Genomic DNA, 15,228 nt, shown 5'->3' on the forward strand with positions numbered 1-15,228 from the left:
GGCTGTTTTCCAATGTCTTGTGCTGCTAGCTGATGACACCTACACCACACCAGGGCCTGAGTGACCGGCTGGGGCCACTTACACCACATCAGGGCCTGTGGCTCTGGCTAAGGCCACTTACACCACACCAGGGCCTGTGGCTGCTGGCTGAGGCCACTTACACCACACCAGGGCCTTAGTTGCTATTGAGGCCAATTACACCACACCATGGTCTGTGGCTCTTGCTCAGGCCACTTACACCACACCAGGGCCTGTGGCACTGGCTGAGGCCACTTACACCACACCAGGGCCTGTGGCTGCTGGCTGAGGCCACTTACACCACACAAGGGCTTGTGGCTGCTGGCTGAGGCCACCTACACCACACCAGGGCCTGTGGCTGCTGGCTGAGGCCACCTACACCACACCAGGGCCTGTGGCTCTTGCTCAGGCCACTTACACCACACCAGGGCCTGTGGCTCTTGCTCAGGCCACTTACACCACACCAGGGCCTGTGGCTCTTGCTCAGGCCACTCATATCACACCAGGCCCTGTGCTTCTGGCTGAGGCCACTTAGACCACACCAGGGCCTGTGGCTGCTGGCTGAGGCCACTTACACCACACCAGGGCCTGTGGCTGCTGGCTGAGGCCATCTACACCACACCAGGGCCTGTGGCTGCTGGCTGAGGCGACTTACACCACACCAGGGCCCTTTTGCTGCTGGCTGAGGCCACTTACACCACACCAGTGCCTGTGGCTTCTGGCTGAGGCGACTTACACCACACCAGGGCCTGTGGCTGCTGGCTGAGGCCACTTACACCACACCAGGGCCTGTGGCTCTTGCTCAGGCCACTCACATCACACCAGGCCCTGCGCTTCTGGCCGAGGCCATCTTCACCAAACCAGGCCCTGTGGCTCTTGCTCAGGCCACTTACACCACACCAGGGCCTGTGGCTCTGGCTTAGGCCACTTACACCACACCAGGGCCTGTGGCACTTGCTCAGGCCACTTACACCACACCAGGGCCTGTGGCTGCTGGCTGAGGCCACTTACACCACACCAGGGCCTGTGGCTCTTACTCAGGCCACTTACACCACACCAGGGCCTGTGGCACTGGCTGAGGCCACCTACACCACACCAGGGCCTTATTTGCTGTTGAGGCCACTTACACCACACCAGGGCCTGTGGCTCTGGCTTAGGCCACTTACACCACACCAGGGCCTGTGGCACTGGCTGAGGCCACTTAGACCACACCAGGGCCTGTGGCTGCTGGCTGAGGCCACTCACACCACACCAGGGCCTGTGGCTGCTAGCTGAGGCCACTTACACCAAACCAGGGCCTGTGGCTGCTTGCTGAGGCCATCTTCACCAAACCAGGCCCTGTGCTGCTTGCTGTGGCCATGTAAAACACACCAGGTCCTGTGCTGGTTCCTGAGGCCATCTTCAACAATCCAGGGCCTGTGCTGTTGGATAAATGCCAAACTGAGCCTTTTGGTTAGGGTATTATGTAAACATGCAGGTATGGTTATAGGATTGTCTTCGTAACTTCAGGTACTTGCCACCTAATCACTTGAATCCATAAATTGAGACATTGTGCTGGGGCCAGCAGCTTACGGCCATACCACCCTGAGCACGCCCGACCTCGTCTGATCTCGGAAGCTAAGCAGGGCTGGGCTTGGTTAGTACTTGGATGGGAGACTGCCTGGGAATACCTGGTGCTGTAAGCCTTTGATTTTCATGTCATTGAACCGCTTTTGATCCAGAGAAGGGGTGTATTAAAAGACCAGAAGCAGCTCCCCATTAATGAGGGCACATTAACGACATTGCTTTTGGCTGTTTTCCAATGTCTTGTGCTGCTAGCTGATGCCACCTACACCACACCAGGGCCTGAGTGACCGGCTGGGGCCACTTACACCACATCAGGGCCTGTTGCTCTGGCTGAGGCCACTTACACCACACCAGGGCCTGTGGCTGCTGGCTGAGGCCACCTACACCACACCAGGGCCTTAGTTGCTATTGAGGCCAATTACACCACACCAGGGTATGTGGCTCTTGCTCAGGCCACTTACACCACACCAGGGCCTTAGTTGCTATTGAGGCCAATTACACCACACCAGGGCCTGTGGCTCTTGCTCAGGCCACTCACATCACACCAGGCCCTGCGCTTCTGGCCGAGGCCATCTTCACCAAACCAGGCCCTGTGCTGCTAGCTGTGGCCATGTACAACACACCAGGCCCTGTGCTGGTTCCTGAGGCCATCTTCAACAATCCAGGGCCTGTGCTGTTGGATAAATGCTAAACTGAGCCTTTGGGTTAGGGTATTATGCAAACATGAAGGTAGGGTTATAGTATTGTCTTCGTAACTTCAGGTACTTGCCACCTAATCACCTGAATCCATAAATTGAGACATTGTGCTGGGCCCAGCAGCTTACGGCCATACCACCCTGAGCACGCCCGACCTCGTCTGATCTCGGAAGCTGAGCAGGGCTGGGCTTGGTTAGTACTTGGATGGGAAACTGCCTGGGAATACCTGGTGCTGTAAGCCTTTCATTTTAATGTCATTGAACCGCTTTTGATCCAGAGAAGGGGTGTATTAAAAGACCAAAAGCAGCTGCCCATTAATGAGGGCACATTAACGACATTGCTTTTGGCTGTTTTCCAATGTCTTGTGCTGCTAGCTGATGCCACCTACACCACACCAGGGCCTGAGTGACCGGCTGGGGCCACTTACACCACATCAGGGCCTGTGGCTCTGGCTGAGGCCACTTACACCACACCAGGGCCTGTGGCTGCTGGCTGAGGCCACTTACACCACACCAGGGCATTAGTTGCTATTGAGGCCAATTACACCACACCAGGGTATGTGGCTCTTGCTCAGGCCACTTACACCACACCAGGGCCTGTGGCTGCTGGCTGAGGCCACCTACACCACACCAGGGCCTGTGGCTGCTGGCTGAGGCGACTTATACCACACCAGGGCCCTTTTGCTGCTGGCTGAGGCCACTTACACCACACCAGTGCCTGTGGCTTCTGTCTGAGGCGACTTACACCACACCAGGGCCTGTGGCTGCTGGCTGAGGCCAATTATACCACACCAGGGTCTGTGGCTCTTGCTCAGGCCACTTACACCACACCAGGGCCTGTGGCACTGGCTGAGGCCACTTACACCACACCAGGGCCTGTGGCTGCTGGCTGAGGCCACTTACACCACAACAGGGCCTGTGGCTGCTGGCTGAGGCCACTTACACCACACCAGGGCCTGTGGCTGCTGGCTGAGGCCACCTACACCACACCAGGGCCTGTGGCTGCTGGCTGAGGCGACTTACACCACACCAGGGCCCTTTTGCTGCTGGCTGAGGCCACTTACACCACACCAGTGCCTGTGGCTTCTGGCTGAGGCGACTTACACCACACCAGGGCCTGTGGCTGCTAGCTGATGCCACCTACACCACACCAGGGCCTGAGTGACCGGCTGGGGCCACTTACACCACATCAGGGCCTGTGGCTCTGGCTGAGGCCACTTACACCACACCAGGGCCTGTGGCTGCTGGCTGAGGCGACTTACACCACACCAGGGCCCTTTTGCTGCTGGCTGAGGCCACTTACACCACACCAGTGCCTGTGGCTTCTGGCTGAGGCGACTTACACCACACCAGGGCCTGTGGCTGCTGGCTGAGGCCACTTACACCACACCAGGGCCTGTGGCTGCTGGCTTAGGCCACCTACACCACACCAGGGCCTTAGTTGCTATTGAGGCCAATTACACCACACCATGGTCTGTGGCTCTTGCTCAGGCCACTTACACCACACCAGGGCCTGTGGCACTGGCTGAGGCCACTTACACCACACCAGGGCCTGTGGCTGCTGGCTGAGGCCACTTACACCACACAAGGGCTTGTGGCTGCTGGCTGAGGCCACCTACACCACACCAGGGCCTGTGGCTCTTGCTCAGGCCACTTACACCACACCAGGGCCTGTGGCTCTTGCTCAGGCCACTTACACCACACCAGGGCCTGTGGCTCTTGCTCAGGCCACTCATATCACACCAGGCCCTGTGCTTCTGGCTGAGGCCACTTAGACCACACCAGGGCCTGTGGCTGCTGGCTGAGGCCACCTACACCACACCAGGGCCTGTGGCTGCTGGCTGAGGCCATCTACACCACACCAGGGCCTGTGCTGCTTGCTGTGGCCATGTACAACACATCAGGCCCTGTGCTGGTTCCTGAGGCCATCTTCAACAATCCAGGGCCTGTGCTGTTGGATAAATGCCAAACTGAGCCTTTGGGTTAGGGTATTATGCAAACATGCAGGTATGGTTATAGGATTATCTTCGTAACTTCAGGTACTTGCCACCTAATCACTTGAATCCATAAATTGAGACATTGTGCTGGAGCCAGCAGCTTACGGCCATACCACCCTGAGCACGCCCGACCTCGTCTGATTTCGGAAGCTAAGCAGGGCTGGGCTTGGTTAGTACTTGGATGGGAGACTGCCTGGGAAAACCTGGTGCTGTAAGCCTTTCATTTTCATGTCATTGAACCGCTTTTGATCCAGAGAAGGGGTGTATTAAAAGACCAAAAGCAGCTGCCCATTAATGAGGTTACATTAACGACATTGCTTTTGGCTGTTTTCCAATGTCTTGTGCTGCTAGCTGATGCCACCTACACCAAACCAGGGCCTTAGTTGCTATTGAGGCCAATTACACCACACCAGGGCCTGTGGCTCTTGCTCAGGCCACTTACACCACACCAGGGCCTGTGGCTCTGGCTTAGGCCACTTACACCACACCAGGGCCTGTGGCACTTGCTCAGGCCACTTACACCACACCAGGGCCTGTGGCTGCTGGCTGAGGCCACTTACACCACACCAGGGCCTGTGGCTGCTGGCTGAGGCCACTTACACCACACCAGGGCCTGTGGCTGCTGGCTGAGGCCACTTACACCACACCAGGGCCTTAGTTGCTATTGAGGCCAATTACACCACACCATGGTCTGTGGCTCTTGCTCAGGCCACTTACACCACACCAGGGCCTGTGGCACTGGCTGAGGCCACTTACACCACACCAGGGCCTGTGGCTGCTGGCTGAGGCCACTTACACCACACAAGGGCTTGTGGCTGCTGGCTGAGGCCACCTACACCACACCAGGGCCTGTGGCTGCTGGCTGAGGCCACCTACACCACACCAGGGCCTGTGGCTCTTGCTCAGGCCACTTACACCACACCAGGGCCTGTGGCTCTTGCTCAGGCCACTTACACCACACCAGGGCCTGTGGCTCTTGCTCAGGCCACTCATATCACACCAGGCCCTGTGCTTCTGGCTGAGGCCACTTAGACCACACCAGGGCCTGTGGCCGCTGGCTGAGGCCACTTACACCACACCAGGGCCTGTGGCTGCTGGCTGAGGCCATCTACACCACACCAGGGCCTGTGGCTGCTGGCTGAGGCGACTTACACCACACCAGGGCCCTTTTGCTGCTGGCTGAGGCCACTTACACCACACCAGTGCCTGTGGCTTCTGGCTGAGGCGACTTACACCACACCAGGGCCTGTGGCTGCTGGCTGAGGCCACTTACACCACACCAGGGCCTGTGGCTCTTGCTCAGGCCACTCACATCACACCAGGCCCTGCGCTTCTGGCCGAGGCCATCTTCACCAAACCAGGCCCTGTGGCTCTTGCTCAGGCCACTTACACCACACCAGGGCCTGTGGCTCTGGCTTAGGCCACTTACACCACACCAGGGCCTGTGGCACTTGCTCAGGCCACTTACACCACACCAGGGCCTGTGGCTGCTGGCTGAGGCCACTTACACCACACCAGGGCCTGTGGCTCTTACTCAGGCCACTTACACCACACCAGGGCCTGTGGCACTGGCTGAGGCCACTTAGACCACACCAGGGCCTGTGGCTGCTGGCTGAGGCCACTTACACCACACCAGGGCCTGTGGCTGCTGGCTGAGGCCACTTACACCAAACCAGGGCCTGTGGCTGCTTGCTGAGGCCATCTTCACCAAACCAGGCCCTGTGCTGCTTGCTGTGGCCATGTAAAACACACCAGGTCCTGTGCTGGTTCTTGAGGCCATCTTCAACAATCCAGGGCCTGTGCTGTTGGATAAATGCCAAACTGAGCCTTTGGGTTAGGGTATTATGCAAACATGCAGGTATGGTTATAGGATTGTCTTCGTAACTTCAGGTACTTGCCACCTAATCACTTGAATCCATAAATTGAGACATTGTGCTGGGGCCAGCAGCTTACGGCCATACCACCCTGAGCACGCCCGACCTCGTCTGATCTCGGAAGCTAAGCAGGGCTGGGCTTGGTTAGTACTTGGATGGGAGACTGCCTGGGAATACCTGGTGCTGTAAGCCTTTCATTTTCATGTCATTGAACCGCTTTTGATCCAGAGAAGGGGTGTATTAAAAGACCAAAAGCAGCTCCCCATTAATGAGGGCACATTAACGACATTGCTTTTGGCTGTTTTCCAATGTCTTGTGCTGCTAGCTGATGCCACTTACACCACACCAGGGCCTGTGGCTGCTGGCTGAGGCCACTTACACCACACCAGGGCCTGTGGCTGCTGGCTGAGGCCACCTACACCACACCAGGGCCTTAGTTGCTATTGAGGCCAATTACACCACACAAGGGCCTGTGGCTGCTGGCTGAGGCCACCTACACCACACCAGGGCCTGTGGCACTGGCTGAGGCCACTTAGACCACACCAGGGCCTGTGGCTGCTGGCTGAGGCCACTCACACCACACCAGGGCCTGTGGCTGATAGCTGAGGCCACTTACACCAAACCAGGGCCTGAGTGACCGGCTGGGGCCACTTACACCACACCAGGGCCTGTGGCTCTTGCTCAGGCCACTCACATCACACCAGGCCCTGCTCTTCTGGCCAAGGCCATCTTCACCAAACCAGGCCCTGTGCTGCTAGCTGTGGCCATGTACAACACACCAGGCCCTGTGCTGGTTCCTGCGGCCATCTTCAACAATCCAGGGCCTGTGCTGTTGGATAAATGCCAAACTGAGCCTTTGGGTTAGGGTATTATGCAAACATGCAGGTATGGTTATAGGATTGTCTTCGTAACTTCAGGTACTTGCCACCTAATCACTTGAATCCATAAATTGAGACATTGTGCTGGGGCCAGCAGCTTACGGCCATACCACCCTGAGCACGCCCGACCTCGTCTGATCTCGGAAGCTAAGCAGGGCTGGGCTTGGTTAGTACTTGGATGGGAGACTGCCTGGGAATACCTGGTGCTGTAAGCCTTTCATGTCATTGAACCGCTTTTGATCCAGAGAAGGGGTGTATTAAAAGACCAAAAGCCCATTAATGAGGGCACATTAACGACATTGCTTTTGGCTCTTTTCCAATGTCTTGTGCTGCTAGCTGATGCCACCTACACCACACCAGGGCCTGAGTGACCGGCTGGGGCCACTTACACCACATCAGGGCCTGTGGCTCTGGCTGAGGCCACTTACACCACACCAGGGCCTGTGGCTGCTGGCTGAGGCCACCTACACCACACCAGGGCCTTAGTTGCTATTGAGGCCAATTACACCACACCAGGGTATGTGGCTCTTGCTCAGGCCACTTACACCACACCAGGGCCTTAGTTGCTATTGAGGCCAATTACACCACACCAGGGCCTGTGGCACTGGCTGAGGCCACTTACACCACACCAGGGCCTGTGGCTGCTGGCTGAGGCCACTTACACCACACAAGGGCCTGTGGCTGCTGGCTGAGGCCACTTACACCACACCAGTGCCTTATTTGCTATTGAGGCCACTTACACCACACCAGGGCCTGTGGCTCTTGCTCAGGCCACTTACACCACACCAGGGCCTGTGGCTCTTGCTCAGGCCACTCACATCACACCAGGCCCTGCGCTTCTGGCCGAGGCCATCTTCACCAAACCAGGCCCTGTGCTGCTAGCTGTGGCCATGTACAACACACCAGGCCCTGTGCTGGTTCCTGAGGCCATCTTCAACAATCCAGGGCCTGTGCTGTTGGATAAATGCTAAACTGAGCCTTTGGGTTAGGGTATTATGCAAACATGAAGGTAGGGTTATAGGATTGTCTTCGTAACTTCAGGTACTTGCCACCTAATCACCTGAATCCATAAATTGAGACATTGTGCTGGGGCCAGCAGCTTACGGCCATACCACCCTGAGCACGCCCGACCTCGTCTGATTTCGGAAGCTGAGCAGGGCTGGGCTTGGTTAGTACTTGGATGGGAGACTGCCTGGGAATACCTGGTGCTGTAAGCCTTTCATTTTCATGTCATTGAACCGCTTTTGATCCAGAGAAGGGGTGTATTAAAAGACCAAAAGCAGCTGCCCATTAATGAGGGCACATTAACGACACTGCTTTTGGCTGTTTTCCAATGTCTTGTGCTGCTAGCTGATGCCACCTACACCACACCAGGGCCTGAGTGACCGGCTGGGGCCACTTACACCACATCAGGGACTGTGGCTCTGGCTGAGGCCACTTACACCACACCAGAGCCTGTGGCTGCTGGCTGAAGCCACTTACACCACACCAGGGCCTTAGTTGCTATTGAGGCCACTTACACCACACCAGGGCCTGTGGCTGCTGGCTGAGGCCACCTACACCACACCAGGGCCTGTGGCTGCTGGCTGAGGCCACTTACACCACACCAGGGCCTGTGGCTGCTGGCTGAAGCCACTTACACCACACCAGGGCCTTAGTTGCTATTGAGGCCACTTACACCACACCAGGGCCTGTGGCTGCTGGCTGAGGCCACCTACACCACACCAGGGCCCTTTTGCTGCTGGCTGAGGCCACTTACACCACACCAGTGCATGTGGCTTCTGGCTGAGGCCACTTACACCACACCAGGGCCTGTGGCTGCTGGCTGAGGCCACTTACACCACACCAGGGCCTGTGGCTCTTGCTCAGGCCACTCACATCACACCAGGCCCTGCGCTTCTGGCCGAGGCCATCTTCACCAAACCAGGCCATGTGGTTCTTGCTCAGGCCACTTACACCACACCAGGGCCTTATTTGCTATTGAGGCCACTTACACCACACCAGGGCCTGTGGCTCTGGCTTAGGCCACTTACACCACACCAGGGCCTGTGGCACTTGCTCAGGCCACTTACACCACACCAGGGCCTGTGGCTGCTGGCTGAGGCCACTTACACCACACCAGGGCCTGTGGCTCTTGCTCAGGCCACTTACACCACACCAGGGCCTGTGGCACTGGCTGAGGCCACTTAGACCACACCAGGGCCTGTGGCTGCTGGCTGAGGCCACTCACACCACACCAGGGCCTGTGGCTGCTAGCTGAGGCCACTTACACCAAACCAGGGCCTGTGGCTGCTTGCTGAGGCCATCTTCACCAAACCAGGCCCTGTGCTGCTTGCTGTGGCCATGTAAAACACACCAGGTCCTGTGCTGGTTCTTGAGGCCATCTTCAACAATCCAGGGCCTGTGCTGTTGGATAAATGCCAAACTGAGCCTTTTGGTTAGGGTATTATGCAAACATGCAGGTATGGTTATAGGATTGTCTTCGTAACTTCAGGTACTTGCCACCTAATCACTTGAATCCATAAATTGAGACATTGTGCTGGGGCCAGCAGCTTACGGCCATACCACCCTGAGCACACCCGACCTCGTCTGATCTCGGAAGCTAAGCAGGGCTGGCCTTGGTTAGTACTTGGATGGGAGACTTCCTGGGAATACCTGGTGCTGTAAGCCTTTCATTTTCATGTCATTGAACCGCTTTTGATCCAGAGAAGGGGTGTATTAAAAGACCAGAAGCAGCTCCCCATTAATGAGGGCACATTAACGACATTGCTTTTGGCTGTTTTCCAATGTCTTGTGCTGGTAGCTGATGCAACCTACACCACACCAGGGCCTGAGTGACCGGCTGGGGCCACTTACACCACATCAGGGCCTGTTGCTCTGGCTGAGGCCACTTACACCACACCAGGGCCTGTGGCTGCTGGCTGAGGCCACCTACACCACACCAGGGCCTTAGTTGCTATTGAGGCCAATTACACCACACCAGGGTATGTGGCTCTTGCTCAGGCCACTTACACCACACCAGGGCCTTAGTTGCTATTGAGGCCAATTACACCACACCAGGGCCTGTGGCACTGGCTGAGGCCACTTACACCACACCAGGGCCTGTGGCTGCTGGCTGAGGCCAATTACACCACACCAGGGTCTGTGGCTCTTGCTCAGGCCATCTACACCACACCAGGGCCTGTGGCACTGGCTGAGGCCACTTACACCACACCAGGGCCTGTGGCTGCTGGCTGAGGCCACTTACACCACACCAGGGCCTGTGGCTGCTGGCTGAGGCCACTTACACCACACCAGGGCCTGTGGCTGCTGGCTGAGGCCACCTACACCACACCAGGGCCTGTGGCTGCTGGCTGAGGCGACTTACACCACACCAGGGCCCTTTTGCTGCTGGCTGAGGCCACTTACACCACACCAGTGCCTGTGGCTTCTGGCTGAGGCGACTTACACCACACCAGGGCCTGTGGCTGCTGGCTGAGGCCACTTACACCACACCAAGGCCTGTGGCTCTTGCTCAGGCCACTCACATCACACCAGGCCCTGCGCTTCTGGCCGAGGCCACTTACACCACACCAGTGCCTGTGGCTTCTGGCTGAGGCCACTTACACCACACCAGGGCCTGTGGCTGCTGGCTGAGGCCACTTACACCACACCAGGGCCTGTGGCTCTTGCTCAGGCCACTCACATCACACCAGGCCCTGCGCTTCAGGCCGAGGCCATCTTCACCAAACCAGGCCCTGTGGTTCTTGCTCAGGCCACTTACACCACACCAGGGCCTTATTTGCTATTGAGGCCACTTACACCACACCAGGGCCTGTGGCACTTGCTCAGGCCACTTACACCACACCAGGGCCTGTGGCACTTGCTCAGGCCACTTACACCACACCAGGGCCTGTGGCTGCTGGCTGAGGCCACTTACACCACACCAGGGCCTGTGGCTCTTGCTCAGGCCACTTACACCACACCAGGGAATGTGGCACTGGCTGAGGCCACTTAGACCACACCAGGGCCTGTGGCTGCTGGCTGAGGCCACTTACACCACACCAGGGCCTGTGGCTGCTGGCTGAGGCCACTTACACCACACAAGGGCTTGTGGCTGCTGGCTGAGGCCACCTACACCACACCAGGGCCTGTGGCTGCTGGCTGAGGCCACCTACACCACACCAGGGCCTGTGGCTCTTGCTCAGGCCACTTACACCACACCAGGGCCTGTGGCTCTTGCTCAGGCCACTTACACCACACCAGGGCCTGTGGCTGCTGGCTGAGGCCACCTACACCACACCAGGGCCTTAGTTGCTATTTAGGCCAATTACACCACACAAGGGCCTGTGGCTGCTGGCTGAGGCCACCTACACCACACCAGGGCCTGTGGCTGCTGGCTGAGGCCACTTACACCACACCAGTGCCCTTTTGCTGCTGGCTGAGGCCACTTACACCACACCAGTGCCTGTGGCTTCTGGCTGAGGCGACTTACACCACACCAGGGCCTGTGGCTGCTGGCTGAGGCCACTTACACCACACCAAGGCCTGTGGCTCTTGCGCAGGCCACTCACATCACACCAGGCCCTGCGCTTCTGGCCGAGGCCATCTTCACCAAACCAGGCCCTGTGCTGCTTGCTGTGGCCATGTACAACACACCAGGCCCTGTGCTGGTTCCTGAGGCCATCTTCAACAATCCAGGGCCTGTGCTGTTGGATAAATGCCAAACTGAGCCTTTGGGTTAGGGTATTATGCAAACATGCAGGTATGGTTATAGGATTGTCTTCGTAACTTCAGGTACTTGCCACCTAATCACTTGAATCCATAAATTGAGACATTGTGCTGGAGCCAGCAGCTTACGGCCATACCACCCTGACCACGCCCGACCTCGTCTGATCTCGGAAGCTAAGCAGGGCTGGGCTTGGTTAGTACTTGGATGGGAGACTGCCTGGGAATACCTGGTGCTGTAAGCCTTTGATTTTCATGTCATTGAACCGCTTTTGATCCAGAGAAGGGGTGTATTAAAAGACCAAAAGCAGCTGCCCATTAATGAGGGCACATTAACGACATTGCTTTTGGCTGTTTTCCAATGTCTTGTGCTGCTAGCTGATGCCACCTACACCACACCAGGGCCTGAGTGACCGGCTGGGGCCACTTACACCACATCAGGGCCTGTGGCTCTGGCTGAGGCCACTTACACCACACCAGGGCCTGTGGCTGCTGGCTGAGGCCAGTTACACCACACCAGAGCCTGTGGCTGCTGCTGAAGCCACTTACACCACACCAGGGCCTTAGTTGCTATTGAGGCCACTTACACCACACCAGGGCCTGTGGCTGCTGGCTGAGGCCACCTACATCACACCAGGGCCTGTGGCTGCTGGCTGAGGCGACTTACACCACACCAGGGCCCTTCTGCTGCTGGCTGAGGCCACTTACACCACACCAGTGCCTGTGGCTTCTGGCTGAGGCGACTTACACCACACCAGGGCCTGTGGCTGCTGGCTGAGGCCACTTACACCACACCAGGGCCTGTGGCTCTTGCTCAGGCCACTCACATCACACCAGGCCCTGCGCTTCTGGCCGAGGCCATCTTCACCAAACCAGGCCCTGTGGTTCTTGCTCAGGCCACTTACACCACACCAGGGCCTGTGGCTCTGGCTTAGGCCAATTACACCACACCAGGGTCTGTGGCTCTTGCTGAGGCCACTTACACCACACCAGGGCCTGTGGCTGCTGGCTGAGGCCACTTACACCACACCAGGGCCTGTGGCTGCTGGCTGAGACCACCTACACCACACCAGGGCCTGTGGCTCTGGCTTAGGCCAATTACACCACACCAGGGTCTGTGGCTCTTGCTGAGGCCACTTACACCACACCAGGGCCTGTGGCTGCTGGCTGAGACCACCTACACCACACCAGGGCCTGTGGCTGCTTGCTGAGGCGACTTACACCACACCAGGGCCTGTTGCTGCTGGCTGAGGCCACTTACACCACACCAGTGCCTGTGGCTTCTGGCTGAGGCCACTTACACCACACCAGGGCCTGTGGCTGCTGGCTCAGGACACTCATATCAAACCAGGTCCTGTGCTTCTGGCCGAGGCCATCTTCACCAAACCAGGCCCTGTGCTGCTAGCTGAGGCGACTTACACCACATCAGGGCCTGTGGCTCTGGCTGAGGCCACTTACACCACACCAGGGCCTGTGGCTGCTGGCTGAGGCCAGTTACACCACACCAGGGCCTGTGGCTGCTGGCTGAGGCCACATACACCACACCAGGGCCTTAGTTGCTATTGAGGCCAATTACACCACACCAGGGTCTGTGGCTCTTGCTCAGGCCACTCACATCACACCAGGCCCTGCGCTTCTGGCCACTTACACCACACCAGGGCCTGTGGCTGCTGGTTGAGGCCACTTACACCATACCAGGGCCTGTGGCTGTTGGCTGAGGCCACTTACACCACACCAGGGCCTTAGTTGCTATTGAGGCCACTTACACCACACCAGGGCCTGTGGCTCTGGCTGAGGCCACTTACACCACACCAGGGCCTTATTTGCTATTCAGGCCAGTTACACCACACCAGTGCCTGTGGCTTCTGGCTGAGGCCACTTACACCACACCAGGGCCTGTGGCTGCTGGCTCAGGACACTCATATCAAACCAGGTCCTGTGCTTCTGGCCGAGGCCATCTTCACCAAACCAGGCCCTGTGCTGCTAGCTGAGGCGACTTACACCACATCAGGGCCTGTGGCTCTGGCTGAGGCCACTTACACCACACCAGGGCCTGTGGCTGCTGGCTGAGGCCAGTTACACCACACCAGGGCCTGTGGCTGCTGGCTGAGGCCACATACACCACACCAGGGCCTTAGTTGCTATTGAGGCCAATTACACCACACCAGGGTCTGTGGCTCTTGCTCAGGCCACTCACATCACACCAGGCCCTGCGCTTCTGGCCACTTACACCACACCAGGGCCTGTGGCTGCTGGTTGAGGCCACTTACACCATACCAGGGCCTGTGGCTGTTGGCTGAGGCCACTTACACCACACCAGGGCCTTAGTTGCTATTGAGGCCACTTACACCACACTAGGGCCTGTGGCTCTGGCTGAGGCCACTTACACCACACCAGGGCCTTATTTGCTATTGAGGCCACCTACACCAAACCAGGGCCTGTGGCTCTTGCTCAGGCCACTTACACCACACCAGGGCCTGTGGCTCTTGCTCAGGCCACTTACACCACACCAGGGCCTGTGGCTCTTGCTCAGGCCACTCACATCACACCAGGCCCTGCGCTTCTGGCCGAGGCCATCTTCACCAAACCAGGCCCTGTGGCTCTTGCTCAGGCCACTTACACCACACCAGGGCCTGTGGCTCTGGCTTAGGCCACTTACACCACACCAGGGCCTGTGGCACTTGCTCAGGCCACTTACACCACACCAGGGCCTGTGGCTGCTGGCTGAGGCCACTTACACCACACCAGGGCCTGTGGCTCTTACTCAGGCCACTTACACCACTCCAGGGCCTGTGGCACTGGCTGAGGCCACTTAGACCACACCAGGGCCTGTGGCTGCTGGCTGAGGCCACTTACACCACACCAGGGCCTGTGGCTGCTGGCTGAGGCCACTTACACCAAACCAGGGCCTGTGGCTGCTTGCTGAGGCCATCTTCACCAAACCAGGCCCTGTGCTGCTTGCTGTGGCCATGTAAAACACACCAGGTCCTGTGCTGGTTCTTGAGGCCATCTTCAACAATCCAGGGCCTGTGCTGTTGGATAAATGCCAAACTGAGCCTTTGGGTTAGGGTATTATGCAAACATGCAGGTATGGTTATAGGATTGTCTTCGTAACTTCAGGTACTTGCCACCTAATCACTTGAATCCATAAATTGAGACATTGTGCTGGAGCCAGCAGCTTACGGCCATACCACCCTGAGCACGCCCGACCTCGTCTGATCTCGGAAGCTAAGCAGGGCTGGGCTTGGTTAGTACTTGGATGGGAGACTGCCTGGGAATACCTGGTGCTGTAAGCCTGTCATTTTCATGTCATTGAACCGCTTTTGATCCAGAGAAGGGGTGTATTAAAAGACCAAAAGCAGCTGCCCATTAATGAGGGTACATTAACGACATTGCTTTTGGCTGTTTTCCAATGTCTTGTGCTGCTAGCTGATGCCACCTACACCACACCACGGCCTTATTTGCTGGCTGAGGCCACATACACCAAACCAGG

At 57.7% G+C, this 15,228-nt stretch overlaps 7 non-coding genes and 2 pseudogenes across 7 annotated transcripts; all 9 read left to right on the plus strand.

Moving 5' to 3' along the window:
• Positions 1–1,584: 1,584 nt before the first annotated feature.
• On the plus strand, positions 1,585–1,703 carry LOC146715478 (5S ribosomal RNA). The gene has a single exon (XR_014919486.1). It is a non-coding gene; the product is annotated as a 5S ribosomal RNA (ribosomal RNA).
• A 699-nt stretch (positions 1,704–2,402) lies between these two features.
• On the plus strand, positions 2,403–2,521 carry LOC146715479 (5S ribosomal RNA; annotated as a pseudogene).
• A 1,854-nt stretch (positions 2,522–4,375) lies between these two features.
• On the plus strand, positions 4,376–4,494 carry LOC146715480 (5S ribosomal RNA). Its single transcript, XR_014919397.1, has one exon. It is a non-coding gene; the product is annotated as a 5S ribosomal RNA (ribosomal RNA).
• A 1,729-nt stretch (positions 4,495–6,223) lies between these two features.
• On the plus strand, positions 6,224–6,342 carry LOC146715481 (5S ribosomal RNA). Its single transcript, XR_014919487.1, has one exon. It is a non-coding gene; the product is annotated as a 5S ribosomal RNA (ribosomal RNA).
• A 782-nt stretch (positions 6,343–7,124) lies between these two features.
• On the plus strand, positions 7,125–7,243 carry LOC146715482 (5S ribosomal RNA). Its single transcript, XR_014919488.1, has one exon. It is a non-coding gene; the product is annotated as a 5S ribosomal RNA (ribosomal RNA).
• An 883-nt stretch (positions 7,244–8,126) lies between these two features.
• On the plus strand, positions 8,127–8,245 carry LOC146715483 (5S ribosomal RNA; annotated as a pseudogene).
• Positions 8,246–9,579: 1,334 nt separating this feature from the next.
• On the plus strand, positions 9,580–9,698 carry LOC146715484 (5S ribosomal RNA). The gene has a single exon (XR_014919894.1). It is a non-coding gene; the product is annotated as a 5S ribosomal RNA (ribosomal RNA).
• Positions 9,699–11,861: 2,163 nt separating this feature from the next.
• Positions 11,862–11,980, plus strand: LOC146715485 (5S ribosomal RNA). The gene has a single exon (XR_014919812.1). It is a non-coding gene; the product is annotated as a 5S ribosomal RNA (ribosomal RNA).
• Positions 11,981–14,912: 2,932 nt separating this feature from the next.
• LOC146715486 (5S ribosomal RNA) lies at positions 14,913–15,031 on the plus strand. The gene has a single exon (XR_014919490.1). It is a non-coding gene; the product is annotated as a 5S ribosomal RNA (ribosomal RNA).
• Positions 15,032–15,228: the final 197 nt, after the last annotated feature.

Source organism: Copadichromis virginalis, linkage group LG3 (assembly GCF_057382275.1).
Source record: "Copadichromis virginalis isolate Kocher_CV1m ecotype Utaka linkage group LG3, C_Virginalis_male_GT1.1, whole genome shotgun sequence".
Lineage (NCBI taxonomy): Eukaryota > Metazoa > Chordata > Actinopteri > Cichliformes > Cichlidae > Copadichromis > Copadichromis virginalis.